General features: G+C 32.7%; 1 protein-coding gene across 6 annotated transcripts in view; it reads left to right on the top strand.

The window, feature by feature from the left end:
• Positions 1-17,548, top strand: part of LOC106663301 (AF4/FMR2 family member 4-like) — a 144,145-nt gene that overhangs the window by 53,366 nt on the left and 73,231 nt on the right. The gene's annotated exons all lie outside the window — the stretch shown is intronic.

Consider the following 17,548-nt stretch of genomic DNA (forward strand, 5'->3'; position numbering starts at 1 on the left):
TGATTATAATTGCTATATTATAAAAATACATTTTTTACTATAATTAATCAATTAATTACTATAATTTCTGTAAGACTTTCATAAGGTGTCATTGTTTTTGAAAAAACAAAATAAAAAGCATATTTATAAGTACGTTGGGTTTGAATTCAGGGCCGCTGAGATTCGAACCCAGGCTACCCATACATTGATGATTTGTCGTGCCAACGCTCAAACCGTTGCGGCCACCTCTAATTTTTTCTCAATTACCAGTTATATTGTGACTTGAAAATCTGGTTTCTGGTCAGGGTATGAAGAAAAAACAAACTTCGAACACTCGCGTGCATCGGCCTTTTTAAGGTCACCCTCAGGGCCTAAACATTTACGTATATAAAAATAGGTTAAAAGTTATATTTTGCATAAATTAGTATTACTGCAAGTTAGGAATTTAACTTACAGTCTCGAACATTTTCATAAACAGATTGAAATTAGACATATTTCGGCAAGTGTGTGAGGTTGAAGTTGTACGTACATGGTTGTAAGTTAAACTTTTAATTAATAATTAATCTAAATTTAAAATTCTTAAAGCCAGATTAGGTCATATAATAAGAACGTTTTCTATTAATTTCAAATATTTCGTTTGACTTAATCAAAGTGGATTACCTCGGATAATTATTAGGCTTGTGTGTAGATCCAGTCACATACTTCCATGGCCGATCAACATACTCTACTTATGTCACCAGTTATATTACATCAAAATATTTAACCGAACATAAATATTTTAAAAGTAATTTTTGTTTTCTTTGATGCCTTCTATGTTGGTCAAAATTGCACATTATTGTCCTAATTCCAGGATAATATTCCTCTTACATTTGTAATGTTTCAGAGTCCATTAACTAACCCTCTTATGTACCTATTAATTAGATGGCACTGATGGGTTTCCGAATATTATGATTATAATATTAATATACATTCGCTTTTGCTGTGCAAAGTAGGTTGAAATAGGTTGCTAATTCCTGAAGTACAGTGAGGATAATAACGAGGATAAATAATCTGTACTCAATAGACAAAAGCCCCAAAACTCAAAATTTACCCATTTTATTGAGATATAGATGTTGGTGTAAAGGCGTAAATTATTTATTATTAAATTTATTTATCAAAATTTCAAATTGTAAAGAAAAGGTTTATTATAGGGGGGGGGGGTGGCGTCGTTCCCGCAACGGTTTACGTTGGCATGGCGCTCATCACTAACCAAACTTCGAACCAAACATACTTACAAATGAGCTTTTTCCAAAAGCACCGGCAACCCCGTAAAAAAGTTGATTAATGGACTTAAATATGTAATCGACACACAATCAGTATGGTTGTAATAAATTTTAGAACTTTTTTTTAAATTTTCCTTTGAGAGCTTTTATTGTTAACAGAAGATTTTCTCATTTTAATATTTTCTAATCGAGCGTCACGGTATATTTAATTTAGAAGATTGTTTACTTGTATGTACTTATGTTCAATTGTACTATGCCTTTAGCTCCCCCTTTGATAGCAACTGCTGAAATACTACAGTTTAATTATATATATCTCTTATAAATATATTATCTCAGTCATAGAAATCGTGGGAAATTATTGATTCAGCGTGCTGGCAAAAAAAAAAAATAAAAATAAAAATAAAAATGTTTTAAATTTCCATGAGCTGTCAAATTTTGCTTCCGCTCTACCGACGGTGCATTCAAGCGGGAAGTCTAAAAAATTGTTGTACTCCAAAATCAAAATTTCTACTTACATTTCGCGTTTCATACGTTTCTGAACAAATTTGGCTCCGTGTCTTATCTGTCGTGTGTTCAATTCCTTGCAACGAATTTTTATGACATTTTCTGGGATTATGCGGGTTGCTTTTTCTATGGTTATTAGACGTACAAGTTGGTCGTTTGACAAATTCCTGGGGAATTTAGGCCTCGTGGAGGGATTTTCATCTAACCTCTTATTTCCCTTTCATTGTTAACGTTTTATATAATTTATTTTGTGTATTTTCTTATCAAACCCATTCAATTTGTGCCTCATAGCCAAATAACTTGCATGTAATGTGTCATTCTGAAGTTTGAGATTGGTTCTTGGCTTAGAGCATGATGTATGAGCAAAAAACATGTCTATAAATAAAAGCCACCTAGACTAGGTAAATAGATCAACATTATTAAAATTTTGGTTCATGTCAGTTCGTACAACAATACTTCCGTCTTTTATTTTTTTGAAATTGTAGCAAACGTTTTTACTAATCATTTTCGCGAAATCTGTTAATATAATTTAATTTATTTAGGTTATTATTATTTGTTTTATTGATTGCTTATCAAATACGTGTTCTCTTATAATTTTAAACTTGCGAAAAATCAATTGTTGCGTAATAATGAATGCAATTTTTCAACCCTTTGTTCACATCTATGGTTATTTTAATAATGACGACAATTTTTCAACCCTTTACACTTTATTTTGTTAAAGTCGTGAGGGGAGGTCAAAAATAATTTATTTTAGAAAAACATTTTTTTCTTCATTTTTTGCCGACGTTTCGACCTTTAATCGCGACATATTCACGGCCTGGGTGAATTATGAAACATGTTGATTGGTAAAGATACAATACAGATGTAAATATAAGTTTTAAACCATGTATATCATACTCACATAAAGTGTGCTATTCTTGTGGTGTCATATTGGTTTTGTGTGAAATTGTGAAATTTTTGATTTCTGCTGTTTTGATGTGATTGTGACAGGGTGGGGGCCCGGTAAATCGGGGAACTTTTCTTTGATCATAGGCGGTTTTATTTAACTCAAAGGAAGTAGAGAATGGAGATTTTCTGGATTTGATTTGTGGTTCGGGGCTATTCAATATTGGAAATGAAGTTAATTTTTATTGACAATAACAAAGGAAAGGGAAATATAAAAAAAATGTTTAATAGTTTATTTGCTTTATCATGTTGGGTAGCTTGGACTTAGCATGTACTCTTCGGTAATTAATGCTGTGTGTGTTTCAGCTCATGTAAACCATTTCTAGAAAAGTCCGTTTGTATTTTTTTCCAGTGTTTAGTATTTGTATTTTGATCAAATCAGATTTGTATTGTTTTTCAAAACGATGTGTGACCAAACGTTTAGTTTTTTGGAGCAGGCTTACTATTCGTTCCAATATGAAAGTTTATTTAGATCAGAATACGTAGGGATTTTTTAACATGAATACATTTGTATTTGACTTTTATTGTCGTTATGAGTTTGGGCTTCTAATGAATTATTCAATTGTTAAGTTAATTTAATTAAGTCCTTTTTATGTACATTATCTAAAAAAAATCTTCCTTTTTTGGGGGACGTGGGAATATGATCACATATTTATTTTTTAACGGCTTTATGTTCTTGCATATTCCAGAGTAGGAACAACGATATGATCATTTTTTTAGAGCTCAGGGGCAGAAATGTCAATTGCGATTGGACCCGGTGGTCTGACTTGTTGGTATTTATTGACTAGTTTTAATTGCGAAAAATGAACATTTGAACGAAAACTGTTAAATTTTAAAGTTCAACGATTAATTGTAGTTTTTTTTGGGGATGAAAGTTTATACTTGTTAATAGGTGGTTTGTCGATTTTGTTTATTCCTGCGGTCTCTTGTATATTTATTAAAATTAGATGTATTGAAAGTGTTGTATTTCAATCGATCTATTTTTTTTTTAACATTTCCTCTTTCGGAAAACTTTAATTATATTTATTCAGAAATCGTGAGATGCGGTCTGATGTGATGTGGGTTTAGAAAAACATTTTCTTTATCGTGCCAACGTTTTGATCTTTATTGAGATCATCTTCAGGGCCTGGGATTCATAAACATCGTTTAAATTATACAAGTAAATGTAAGATACGAAAATATGAATTTATACAATGATATACACAATATAGAAATTTTAGGTTTAATCAAAGTATTTGTTCTCCCTTTCTCTCTCTCTCTCTCTCTCTCAAAAAAAAAAAAAAAAAAAAAGTTTAACTTTGAACCGTTTTCGTCAGCTCGGTAAAACTCCCGGTTTTTTGAAATACATATTTTTTTAATGCATAATTCATTAATTCTTCAGCTCCCATTATATGTTAATATGCTGCTTATGGGGCAGTTACAAAACAGGATTAGCCAATGCCGAGGATGTATACATGTGAAAAAATCATTTTTCCGCCTTCACCCACGATTCATTTAAATTGTGTCATTATATACACGTTTTCACCATTAACAGCTTTACAAAATAATTAATAAAAGGAACACATCGAATTCATTGTTGTCAACTACTCTTTCGGTCAATATTGATGACTTTTTAACAGGTGAAAGTATTCTTAGTCAATAGCGGATGAATCAAAAATTTAGAATTGCCTTTTGCCTTCCTCTGTAGTTTGATTTGACAAAATCAACAGAAAAGCCTTTTGATATGCTATAAATTAATAATACAATTACTGAATATGGTTAATGAACATGGTTGCTTTACATTCACTTTATTTCTATTTAGGAATATCAATGTTTCCGTTCAGTGTATCCAAACTGGCTAGAATGCTTTATTTTCTAAATGTAAATTTGGTAAAAGTAAACTCTTTTAACATGATTACATAGAAGCCGGATTGTCGCGTATATTATGTCATATTGTACATTATCTTTTTTATATAATAAATAATTACTTTGGATTGTCGATTGTGACGTTCGTACGGTTTGGATCAGACAACGGCAAACATTGCCGAACTTGGGGTTAGATATAAATTGGTGTCGAAATATTTAGGCTGGGAAGCAATAATAATGAGGAGCCCGAAACGTCTATAATTAGGAAGACAAATGGCTGTTAGAAATAAATATACCCCTCCTAATTTCGCCCCGTCTCTACGTTCTGCCTTTTAAAAAATCGTCTTAGGATTTCGGTTTTGACGGGCTGAAACAGCAAGTACATATTTTTATTTCAAAAAGTAATAAATAAATGATTTTTAACTCCGAACGCTTAACAAAATACAATTAAAATTTTTGATTTCCTTTTATACTTAAAGTACGTCTTTGGAAGTTTTTTATCATTTAAATTTAAACCGAAACCGTTTTTTTCATCCAAGCTTTATTTAATATTTCTTATCATTATGCAATACATAATAAAAAGGAATCACGGCCACATTAATAACTTATCTGATCGAATCGAAAAGTACAGTTTAATTGTTATTCCAGTTGTAAAGATATGAAGGATAGGCTCTGCTCCCTTCTGGTTAGCGTTGTTGCCACCCCGTACCATTCAAAAGCTAACTGTCCGCTGGCCACCCCACCAGGGGAAGTTTTTACCTGTCCTATCAAACCCCGCGGCAAGTGGTGTATTTATTTGCCAACCCTCCTCAATCTTCGTTCTGCCTTTACAAAAGCAGTTGACGAGAAGAAAGCCGTTCACCTTTTTGGTAATCTCGCTTGCATAACCGTGTATATCATGTTAATCTGTAACAAGTGCGTCGTGCTTATTGTGTCTTATCATTGTGCAGACAGCAGTTTTTAGCAAGCGTATGCAGTACAAACATCTTAGGTGAGTCGAAATAAAGAAATAAGTGGAAACTTATAAAATTTAACCTTTTCCTTATGACTTTTTTGTGCTTTATTTTGAAACATTGCGTATTGACACGTCTCATTTTTAGATATAGATTTTTTGCTTAAATTGATTTAAACCCATTCGATAAACTTATTAAAAGTTTTAACATAGACGAAATATTATTCTAACCACTCATGATAACATATTTTTTTATGTCCGTAATGCCAAATTACTCTTCCACCATATATTGCTTGATTTCAATTGATTTCAAAGGAAAATAGAAAAGGACCTTCAAATATATTAATACAAATATCATTATGCTGTGTGACTAGACATCAATTTAAACATTAATCCATTTATGTTTGGTGGTCTAATTGACCAAATTACTTATTTCATTTAATTATCTTTTTATGTAAGGTCTTGGTTGAGATGAAAAGTTGTGCCACGAGCCGGATTCGAACCAGCCGAAGGTGGTGGGTTCGAATCCCGCTCGTGACACTAAGTTTTTCATCTCAACCATGACTTTACATAAAAAGAATTATTAATTGAAATAATTAATTTAAATGGTTATCATATACGATTTTATCATGCAATGTCATCAATTTTTGTTTAAAAAAATTTATAGATTAATAACATAAGCTTTCAATGTATCCTTAATTAAATTTAATAGATGGCACTTTTCCACTAACAAGACCTGGAAAAATTACATAATAAATATTTAAAAAATAAAATTGGTTCTGTAAATACTGTCAGATAAGGCGATTACAAAAAAATTTGCCCCTACTAATGATCTTTAAACACATGTACGTGATTTCTCAAAGATCAGTTTTTACCAGTGTTAAATTAACATTCAGTTGCTAAAATTAGATTTTTCGGTTACAAATAGATTAAAAAATTAGTCATTTAAGTTTTGCAACTAATATTAAAAAATAGTGAAAGTAATTAAAAGTATCTTTAGTACAAAAGAACATGAGTTTAGATAACAAGCTCTAAAAATTAAAAGAAAAATTGACTTCTCATAAGACTACTTCATAGAAAGTATTCTGGAATCCTGTGCTCTTCCGTAAATCTTACTGAGAATTTTAACTACTACTCTTTACTTTGGATAAGAACTTTTGAAAATCGTAAAAGTTTATTCTAACTGATTTTTTCCTTTGTTTCCTTAAGAATACAATGAAACCAACACATGATTCTGATGGAATTGCAACGCTCTTTCTATTGATGTAATCAAATTTACTGCAGGATTAAGATTTTATGAGATATTAATAATATGAGGTTTATGGGGGAAAAGGTTGAAGTAACACTACAAGGGAAATATCGCGAACACACAAAATTGAGAATCAGACTATAGAAGTATAGGCAATTGAGAGTTTTTAGCTCCATTTAACATGTAAAATAATCTCATGAGTATTGATGTCGGTTCATAGGACACCCTGCTATTATATTTATTATACACGATTAAAAAAAAAAAAAAAATCGAAAATATTCGTTGCACACCTGGCTGCGAAAGAAATTTTTCATTTCGAAAAATCTTGTTATTATAATTGTTGTTTACTATGTATGTATACGAGCTTAAAGCAATAAGTATGGGCAAAGTCCTGATCCGAAATTGTCCATCTTTACTTATCCAAAGCCTTCTGCCTATTCCAACTTGACATTCTCTAAATTTATTCTTCATCCGTGGTGTCTAGTCAGTAATTATTTTGCCCATTTGATTTTGTCCCGCCTCACCATCCCCATTTTCGGTTTTAATCGTTATCTTTACGTCCTTCATGCTCGTTTTATTTCATGGAAAAATGATAAAAATCGTTATTTTGAACTAAACAGTTTCACCATCATAAATGGTTACTTAAAAAAAAACACTTATGGGAAGGAGTCTATTCAAAATTAATAGGTCTGACCGGATAAAGCAAAAATTTTGGGGATTTGACGTGCTATAAATAATTTCGATACTACAAAATAAAATTGTGGTTTTAATGGTTAATCATGTTGAATTGATTGTTTTTTATGTAGTTATATAGAGTTGTGCTCTAAGCTTAAATCTTTAAGACCCTAATGATTTAACAGTATTAATATTATCACATGGAAGTTCTGTTTTCAGATATCTTAAATACCTCATGGTCAGATATTTTATTTATTTTTAGATGTTTTGTTCAGACAATCCTCAGGCGAGAATTAATTAATGCATTATACATATGTCCAACAAAACTCGGTCGTTTTCTTTGCATGAAGGTTCTGAACAACTATTTTTATAGTTTCCAGTCGGGTTAGCTCCTTTTTCTAAATTATTTTTCGGTAGTGTATCTCTTCAATAAACATCACAAGTGAAGACCCAAAAATAGAATTTGCAACTTCAACGCCAACTTATTTATTTACAACTTAAATATACAGCTGTATTGTTAGTTTTCTATAGTGTGAAGCAGTGCAGTTGACGTGTTCCGACCTGCCAACAAGCTGTTATGTTAAAAGGCCGACCCATCTTTTTTTCCCGAACCGACAAATCCGGATGTTCTTTTGTCGGAAAAGGATGTCGGATATGATTTCATGACAAGATATAAAAATCCATAGAGAGCCTGGTCTGAGTTGTAAAACTGTTGTCTTCAATTCAATTTACCGGCCTTTTGAGAATTTCTATACCCTTTTATTTTCTAAACGAAAAAAGGAAAAATGTTTCTGGAGAACAAAAACAAAAATGTAACTGTAGATATCAACTGGAAAGGAGCGGTTTTTAATCCCTTTCACCCGGCTTGCAAACTGCATTCAATTGAGCTTTAGGACTTGATTTTCTACCTGCTATATAAACCACACAACCCTTTCAATATTGTTAAGGTTCAGCGATTAAGTTTCGTGGCCGCAAAAGAAAGAAAAAGGATGAAATTATGTCAGGTAAAAGTATTGGAAAATTTATTTTGACCTCCTTAAAAAAAAAGATAGTTCAAAGTTCATAGCAGGGCGAATGTTACATGTTTATTCAGAGAATCTTATAGTCCAACGTTTACACTTAAATTAAAATTTAATTTTTATTTTGTAATTAATTTAATTTTCTATTATTTGAAGATTATTCATCTGGTCTTGGACCGCATCTCACGATCTCCAAATAATCATTAATTAACGGTCAATAAATACTACACATTAAATTTATATCATAAATAAAAATACCTAATTGAATGAGTAATACTGAAGTAATTAATTGATAAACGAAAAAATATCCAATACTTTCAGTCTATTATTTATGATAATGCTTTTTTGTTATACAACCTAAATTGAAAAAAAAGGAAAACTATTGCTTTAATTTATCCTGCTGAGATAACTAACAGTTCAACATTATTATACATACATCGTTGTTTTGAAACTTCTAAAAAATATAATACATATAACAATTATTTATTTTTTTTATGGAAGGTATTAATTGAAATGAGTAATTTGGTCAAATAGGCCACTAGAACATAAATGGATTAATATGATGTAACATTTTTAATATAAGAAATATAATATTTTCTTTGCACGTAGGAAGGCTGAAATAATTTGTGTAAATTGAGTGTCGCCACCTAATATTTATTAATTTCATTACATCTTTTGTATGTTGTCTTTTACAAAGCATCGGCCTTCATACGGTTTAAATGAATGACCTGTCCTCAGAAGGGCGATATATTATGTTGTAAGAATAATTTTCTTTAGGAAGTCTCCCGGTCAAGCAACCAGGGTGTTGATGATTTACTGTTTCCACATTGTCCGAAGAGGTAGACATTTATTTCCAGAAACGTGTCCTCAACTATTGAGTTCCTACCAATTTTAAAAGAAAAACCTTCGGATCTTCACACGAAAACTAAAAAATAACAATCAACTTCAATCAACTTTATACATGCATATATTCACAAACACGCGCGTATGCACGCCCGCACAACACACACACACACACACATCTTTCAAGTTCAGAGAGGCCGTGTTTGTAATATTAGTTGTGTAGAGTTATTCTGTGAACGGTATCTTTTGAAACCTTTGTGGCGTCTTGTTATCCCCTTCTGTCTGTTGTTGGTGCAAATTTTTGTGTAAAACTGACTTAATTTATCCTCAATCTCTTAATTTTCACGACACTGTTTAAAAAAAAAAACAGCTTTTCATTTTACTACCTCCTGGTTTATAAAAATTATGATTTCCAACGAACAAGTTTGCTTCATAAAATATAAATCGGACATAGCCAATTTGACCTCTCACCCTTTTGAAATCGATCATTTTAGTGGTCTTCATAAACTGTCAAAGTATCTTCTATGGTATGAACTACCTACTCATCAATTTTCATTTCTATCGAACGTCTCATTTGAATTTTTGATTTTGGGGCGTCGGTGACCGTAACGGTTTAGATGTTGACTTGGCGCTCATTACTGTAAGGTAAAGGTCCCTGGTTCGAATTCAGCGGCCCTGCATTCGAAACCGACATACTTAGAATTGTACTTTTTTTCAAAAACACCGGCTCCCCGAGGGTTCATATAACCTTTTATTCAAGCGTTCATTTAAGTGAGCAATACTTGTAAAATTCTTCCTGCTCTGATATAAATCTTTGAAAAATAACAAGTACAAAATAGGTTGGGTCGAGTTGTACGCATTGATGGTTCCACATAGCAATCCATCTGGGAAAGGAAGAGTCAGAATGTATACTGTGCGAAATGATGAGGTCGGTAAAATTCTCTATTAAACAACATAAAATAACATAATTTTTTTGGTGCATTTTCGTTAAATCATTAAGATTGACTTGATGGGGGTCTATCAGCCTTTTATCTCTTTTGGCTTGTCTGACCAAAATGTTCGAAAACGACCAAACTTCAAGTTGTTAAAGTCATTGTTGAAAGCTGAAGAACCAAAAGAAATATTAAAACATCGCAAGTGTTCCATTTGTTTTACTAATCTTTGTGGCCTTTTATTGTGCACCGGTTCTACCTCGTTCATTCTGCTCGGTGATGCTAGGATTGTTGGTTTTGTTACCCCAAGCGGACTTTTGTCTTATTGTTTTCTATATTGTCAATTGACTTAATCCTACTTTAAATAAGTATTAGGTCGTTGACTGTCATTAATGTCAGCCCTATCACTCCCCTGAGTTTTACCCTGTCTACAATAGCATTGTAATTTGCCAGTTTGTCCCTTTGTTGACTTTCAATCTTGTTATCCCGATAATAAGTTCTCGGTATATAATAATAGGCTCTTCTCTGGCCTGTTTGATTGTTCATTTTACAGAATTATAACCCAAATGTGGTCAATAATATACTCACGTGTAGGTGTTTTCTCAATATAGAGTTCTATCACTCCCCGTTAGAGTTTTACCCGTCCGAACTGTAGCAATGTATTTCCCTGTTTTGGTGAGGATTCTTTAATCATGATTCATGAGTTAACTGTATCTGGAACCTCTGAAGTTCGTCCCCTTCTCCTTTTGTTCTTTATGGAATTATTCTGAGATGGAGGAGCCTAGTTTTATCTTGTTACGAAAGTATAAGTTCTGGGCCTAAATCATCTTGCAGATCCTTCTTTGATCAGGTTGTGTTTCCCAGGTTTTGGATTCACTGATATTTTACGTGCCAGTACTTTTTTGTATTGCTTTATGCGCCTGTGATTCATAGAGTTGCCAGTCCTCTTACGTTGACTAGTTTTTGGGCAGCTTGTTTTTATGTTTAGTTTACCCGATTAATGAGAATGATTGAATTATCAGGAAGCTGATCATTTGTCGTTTAGTTTATCAGTTTATTTTTTATTCAGAATTACATGAGCGTAATTTGTACCGCGTGATTTAGAAACAGCCATTCATTTTCCCTGTTATACCGGCTGAAAGGATTTTTCCCTGATCTAAAGAGCAAACGTTAAAAGGTATGGTTGTAGGCAGAACGACCCGTTTAATATGATGTGGGTGGCAAAAGGAAATGTTTCTCCGCTTAAATAAATTTGGGAAGGTGGTGTGTGATATTTGTGTCTGTCAATTATGTTTTCCTTCAATATAATTTTGAGTTGATTTAAAAAAATCTATTTTTAAATTATTTCGTTGTTTTGCACAGCTCTTGTATTTTAACCGCTTTTTTGCATTTAACATTTATGTTCTTTTCTCTTTTATAATTACAATGGGATAACTTTTGTACAATTCAGTTGAACATGTTAAAATTTATTTGCTTTTATTCCTGTCATTTTTTTATGTGTATGTGTGTGTTGGATAATTTTTAAAGTCCAAAATCATCGTCAGAAGTTTTTAAGTTTGATTTAAGCCGTATTGTGAAAATACTTAAGTTATTGTAGAATATGAGAGGGGTTAGACGACCGGCCATTTTATTCAACTCATTCCGCCCTGTCTTCTGCTCGTGTGAGGTATCGATCTCGTTGGATTTTGCAGGTCGCCTCTATTTCCGCCATACATGTGCCACACACGCAATGTACAATGAAAACGAAACGCATATTCGGACTTTTTTTATCGCCGTTGAACTGAAATTGGTAATAAAAACCGTCATATTTCCCTTCTGTTTTTTTTTCTTTCCCCCGGTCCTATCGCTTTCCATCTTCTCCGTCATGTTTTCTACCGCCATCGCGGCTTTTACTGTTTAGGTTTTCCCGTATTGCAAAAATCCGCGTAATAGCAATTTCAGGTTCATACCGTGCTGATTGAACAAAAGGACAGCCAAGAGGGAAAGGTCAACGTCACAATAATAAAGTTCATTGATATTACGGCGGAAATCGACCTAAATAAACTAACTCTTAGTCCAACACGTATGATGTATCGTCACGTTTCTTACAAGAGCCGTGCCTTAAAATGTTTCGTAATCTCTGTTGTCCTGTTCTTCCGTTTCAGCAGTTCATCCAATCAATCTAATAAATATCCTGACGAAATGTTAAAACGTGTGTTTTTCTGTTTTGAAATCCTAACAGGCAAAAATAAGAAAACCTGGTTTTTCCCCACCTTTTTTTCGAACTGAAGTGATAATGGTAAATTAATATTTAATTTCCACGCAAATAGCCTATATAATTTATTTTTATAACAGCCCTCTGCACTAAACGCTACTTGTTAAAAATAAGATACCCTTGATCGATTTTTTTTTTTTTTTAATAATTCAAGGTTTAAGAAAATTCTTTCTTCATTTTTCAACGCCGTTTAGTGAGATTATAACGTACTAGTTACAATTTAAATAAGCTCCACAAAAGCCCAAGCTTTCTTTTATCTGTTTACAAATGACAGTTGTTATCGCGGTTTTGAGATTGCCATGTGGGGCCTTTAACATTCATTTTCGCCCGGAAAATTATTTATATCTCTGACTTTAAAATAAACCGAGATGGCCGACTGTGTTTACTATGTCAAGCCAACAATGAAAATGCCCGAGAGTAAGAACTGCTGTGGGTTTGATTGTGTCGTGTATTTGCTAAATTGCGCCGCACATTCTGCGAAGCTTTGTTGATGAAAATCTTTGTAGTACGATTGAAAATGAAGACTAAATTTCAAACTTTAGAAAACGCTGTGTGCATAACTAAACGCTGAATCATCAAATGCTGAAAAAACTGAACTTATTAAAATACCTCTATGAAGATGGCGTATGTCCAAAACCTGACTAACACCTGATAGACGGATCAGATATGATCCACTGTAAATGCAACTTAATGCTCTAACCGAAAATATTTCATGCGTTTGTTGTCCAATTAAAGTGATTGCATTTGAACCGAAGGCGAAAATGTTAAGTGTTTTAATTAACTGTAATTGTTTTTCCTTTCTGGTTTTTGGCGTTTGCTAGTCTTACGCAATTTTATAAAATTAATTTTTTTTACACGATTTCTCTTTAATTTAATTACTTTACTCATAGTTAAAACTATTTTTTTGAATTAGTTTATTTGTACGCATTACGTATTAGTACATATTACAAATGTAATCACAAAACTTTTTTCGCACGATCAGTACTAACAACCCGGACGACACATGCCATGAGAAACCAGCTTATGCTTGCGATCAGTACGAGGGATTAAGGGGCAAGGAGGTCTTGAGGCGATCGTGATAAAGGCGACGTGGTGGGTTCTCGGGATAGGAATGTGTAGACAGGGCTAGGGCAGTAGGGATAGGATGGATCGCGATGTTGGTGTGACTTGAAATCTGGGACAGATCAGTTGACAAAAGGAATGTTGACGTCGTGGATTGTGAGGTTAGTTATGTAGTAAGGAGCTTTGACGATTTGTCTGAGGACTTTTGTTTGGAAGGATTGATTTGTTAAATGGCTTGACCGAACTCCACAGTTCCACTACGTATGTTTGTCCACAACGGACGCAGTAAAATCTTTTGTTCGGTTAGTTTAGTGTTGACGGTCAAGAGGATTTCAGCCCTAGATGGTTTCGTAGTTGTCCAAATCGTCTGTTAACTTGTCTCTTAAGTCTTGTGTGGGGATCCCACGTCAGTTAGCTGTCCAAGTATAGTCCTAAGTATTTGGCGTGAATGGAAGTCTATATCTCTTTGTTGTTGAGACTGTCTTTTCATTGTGAACGTACACTGAGTACATTTTTCTTTTTCAGTCTTGCCCTCCACTTTATGCCCCAGTCTTTAGATAAATTCAAGGTGTTTCTTGGATACGATTCGATTTAGAGGACAAAATTGCGATATCGTCCGCGTAGGTGGCGATGATCGTTAATGATATACAGGTTGGAATCAAGAATGCTCCCTTGTGGGACGCCCTGTTGTATCGGTTCGACTTCCGAGTACTAGAAGTAAAACAGTAACTTTACCTGCGAGGAAGACCTTTATAATCGTACCTAGTTTCCAAAATCCATTATAAATTATGCTAAAATAAGAAAGGAAATTCTTATTCCAGAATTCTTAATGATTAGGGGTTGCCTTGTAGCAAATTTCTTCAGGTAGTAGTGAAAGGAAGAAACTTTTTGTCTTTAATGTAATAATTGTTGTTTCTAAACTAATACGTATTAAACGTCTACTCTGCTCTCCTGGTGGTTGTTAGACGACTTCCGAAAACCATTTTACTTTATAAATTATGGATGGAAAAACCCTGAATTTTTTTCCATTGTGGACGCTAACCCATAATTTTAAAGCTTACGATCTTAGGTTTTCCCTGTTTTACCAAGGGACTTGTTTTCAATTTCACCTCTTATTGAAAATAACCTGCTCAAACGTACAATTGTCATATGTTAAATTCATTTTAAATAAATACATAGGGAAAAGAAAATGACGAGGAAAGCGTAGTTGGTGGAGTAATGTTGGCATGTTGGCTGTCCCTGTCCTTGTTCCATTTTTGTGGCTCTCACTTCGTCTCAATCGAGGTGAATGTCAGCTGTGCAATTCTCTTGCCTTCAGCACTTTTTTAATAAATACTTTTCCATTTAAGAATTGTGTTTCAATAACATCCTGCATATAATAATTGATCATGCTTAGACGACAACGAACTGCTACCGTCCTTCAAGTACTTTCAGCAATACGGGGAAACTCATTAATGGCTATCGTTCGTGATGTTATAAGTATTACAGTTGAATTATTCATGACAACCAAATTTTCGACCTGTAGTAGCTTTTTAATTGATCTATTTGCAACTTTCCATTATGATGTAGCACATGTCAATCTCGTGTGCCATTTCGGATAATAATTTGGGGGCATTTCTTTTTTCACTCTTCTATGGCCAATTGAATAACGCGTTCTGAACTTTTCAACCAGAATCACCACTATCTGGACAATATAATTCCAATTATAGTCTTCTGTATGTAGATATATGATAAATTAAACACACATTGAGCTTAATTGGGCTCTTGGCGATATCTTAAGTTAAATTTAAATTTAGAACAACCTTGCTATACTGTCTGGTCCAGTAATCAAATACTACGAACATTTTAATTTCAATAATACGCCAGATTAATATAAAAGTAAAAACACCTGATCTGTTTATGATATTAACTCTGTTCGCTCCTTGGTAGTTTTTTCTTTTGAACAAATTATCAGAACATACCCTAAAGACATTCACTGATGTGTTGCGTCTAAATGTCTAATAGGGAACAGCTATCTTAAATACGATAAGACCGTGAAAATGATCTTTAACGATTACTCGAACCCCAAATCTTCCACTAATGTATGAACTGACCAGATGATTATTATTTAGGGTCAGGTTTTGTACGGTTAATGTCACAGTGATTGATAGTCGGTCTCTCTCATTTAATTAAATACAAATAATCTCCTTTTATATGCGCATTGCGAAAATTGTCGTACTTATCTGAAATAAATGTTTCATGATAGAGTGGGTGGTGTTAATTGTACCCATTTAAAATTACTTAAAGGCAGTCGAACTATTTATTTTTCGTAAAATTTACCTTACATCGATTTTTGTCGCAACTAGATTCTTATTTTCAGAGTCGGTCTCTTTCTCAGCGTTTACAATGTCAAATAATATTTGGTTGGGATTAACTATTTACTTTAACACCATGCTTATGTTGGTGGTCTTTCTCACTTAGACTTTCTAAATATTTTTCAACTGTCCCCTTCGAAATTTACCATTTCACCACATCCTATTCCTTACATTTTAATCATTTATACGGACAAAAAGGAAATTTAATTCTTAATTATACTTGGAGTTCAGATGGCCGCTATTATGAGAAGTATTGGTAAAAAAAAAGGGTTAAACTTCTACATCTAAAAGTGAAGATCGATGGAAAAAAGATAGAAATACTTTTGTTGTATTTTTTTCTTCTTCAAATAGTAATGTTAAGGCTCAGCATAAAATTTTGTTTACTTTTTCATATTATATAACAAAAAACAAGATAAACCAACTTGTTTAAATATATATTTTTTAGATGTAAACCAAAAAACTTTAATTTTAACCTCGGTCAAAAAGATAGAAACGCGTTAAACCTTTTTTGTAAATGGTAATGCTAAGGCCCAACAGAAAAGTGGTTTAATTTTTGTTTCAGTGTTATATAACGTAAAAGAAAGTAAACCAGCGTGTTAGAATATGCAATACTTATTTTTTAAAATTTATTTTTAACTCGGATGAAAATTACATAAACTCTTCCTTTTACATTTAAGATCTTTTTATTTCCCTGTGTTACTTTGATTCTTTTATTTTCGGAAAAGTAAAATTATTGAACAATATTTTTTCTCAATTAAAAGAAGGAAAAAGTGCTTTTCAGATGAAGAATAACAGAATAACTTGAGTAGAAATTGACTGTTTATTTATTTATTTTATGGAGGACCAACCATCTAAGCCAATATTAGTGTTGGGTGGCTCTTTATTTAAGGAAAGCTAAGCTTAAATAATGTTGAAATTACAAGTTCCTCTTACAATTAAGATCTTTTTATATCCCTCTTCTGTTGTTTTCTTCCTTTCATTTTCGGAAAAGAGTAAAATTAGTGGAATTTTTTTCCTCAATATAAATGAAGGAAGGAAATGCTTTTCAGATGAAGTATAACTTAATAACTTAATTCAAATTGGCTGATCATTTATTTAGTTTTGGGAGGGAGACCAACTATCTAAGCCAATATTAGCGTTGGGTGAATATTTAAACAAGCTAATAAATAATATTGAAATTACAGTAATGAACAAGTGCCGATTATTAATTTTTTTAATCTCTTCATAACCACATTATTTGTGTATATTCATTTAAGTTAAAGGAAAATTTATGTTTCACCCGGGCCAGGAAATTCCCAGGGTACTTATATTGGTGAAAGGCACGTACAGAGCCCCCTTAAAAACCTGCACCTTCTCGTTAATCCTATGTGATTAAATGGATATCAGAAGGATTTTATACCTTCTAGTTAACCCTAATTACACAAACATTAAACATTAAATAATAAATATTACAAATATTATATATTAGTGTTCAAATTCAAGCTTCAGTTGATTCAGATTCAATTCAAATTGAATTGATCTTTGAACGAGATGGACAAAATTTAATGTTGATATGTCCAGTTTTATGACTGAAAATAGAAGTAATCTTTAGGTTTTAACAAGTTGTTTTTCTTTTTTTTTACGTTATATAATGTTTAAAACAAAATAAATCCACAGCTACTTTTCAGTTTAGT

Source organism: Cimex lectularius, unplaced genomic scaffold, assembly GCF_000648675.2.
Source record: "Cimex lectularius strain Harlan isolate CLEC.00 unplaced genomic scaffold, Clec_2.1 scaffold221, whole genome shotgun sequence".
Classification (NCBI taxonomy): domain Eukaryota; kingdom Metazoa; phylum Arthropoda; class Insecta; order Hemiptera; family Cimicidae; genus Cimex; species Cimex lectularius.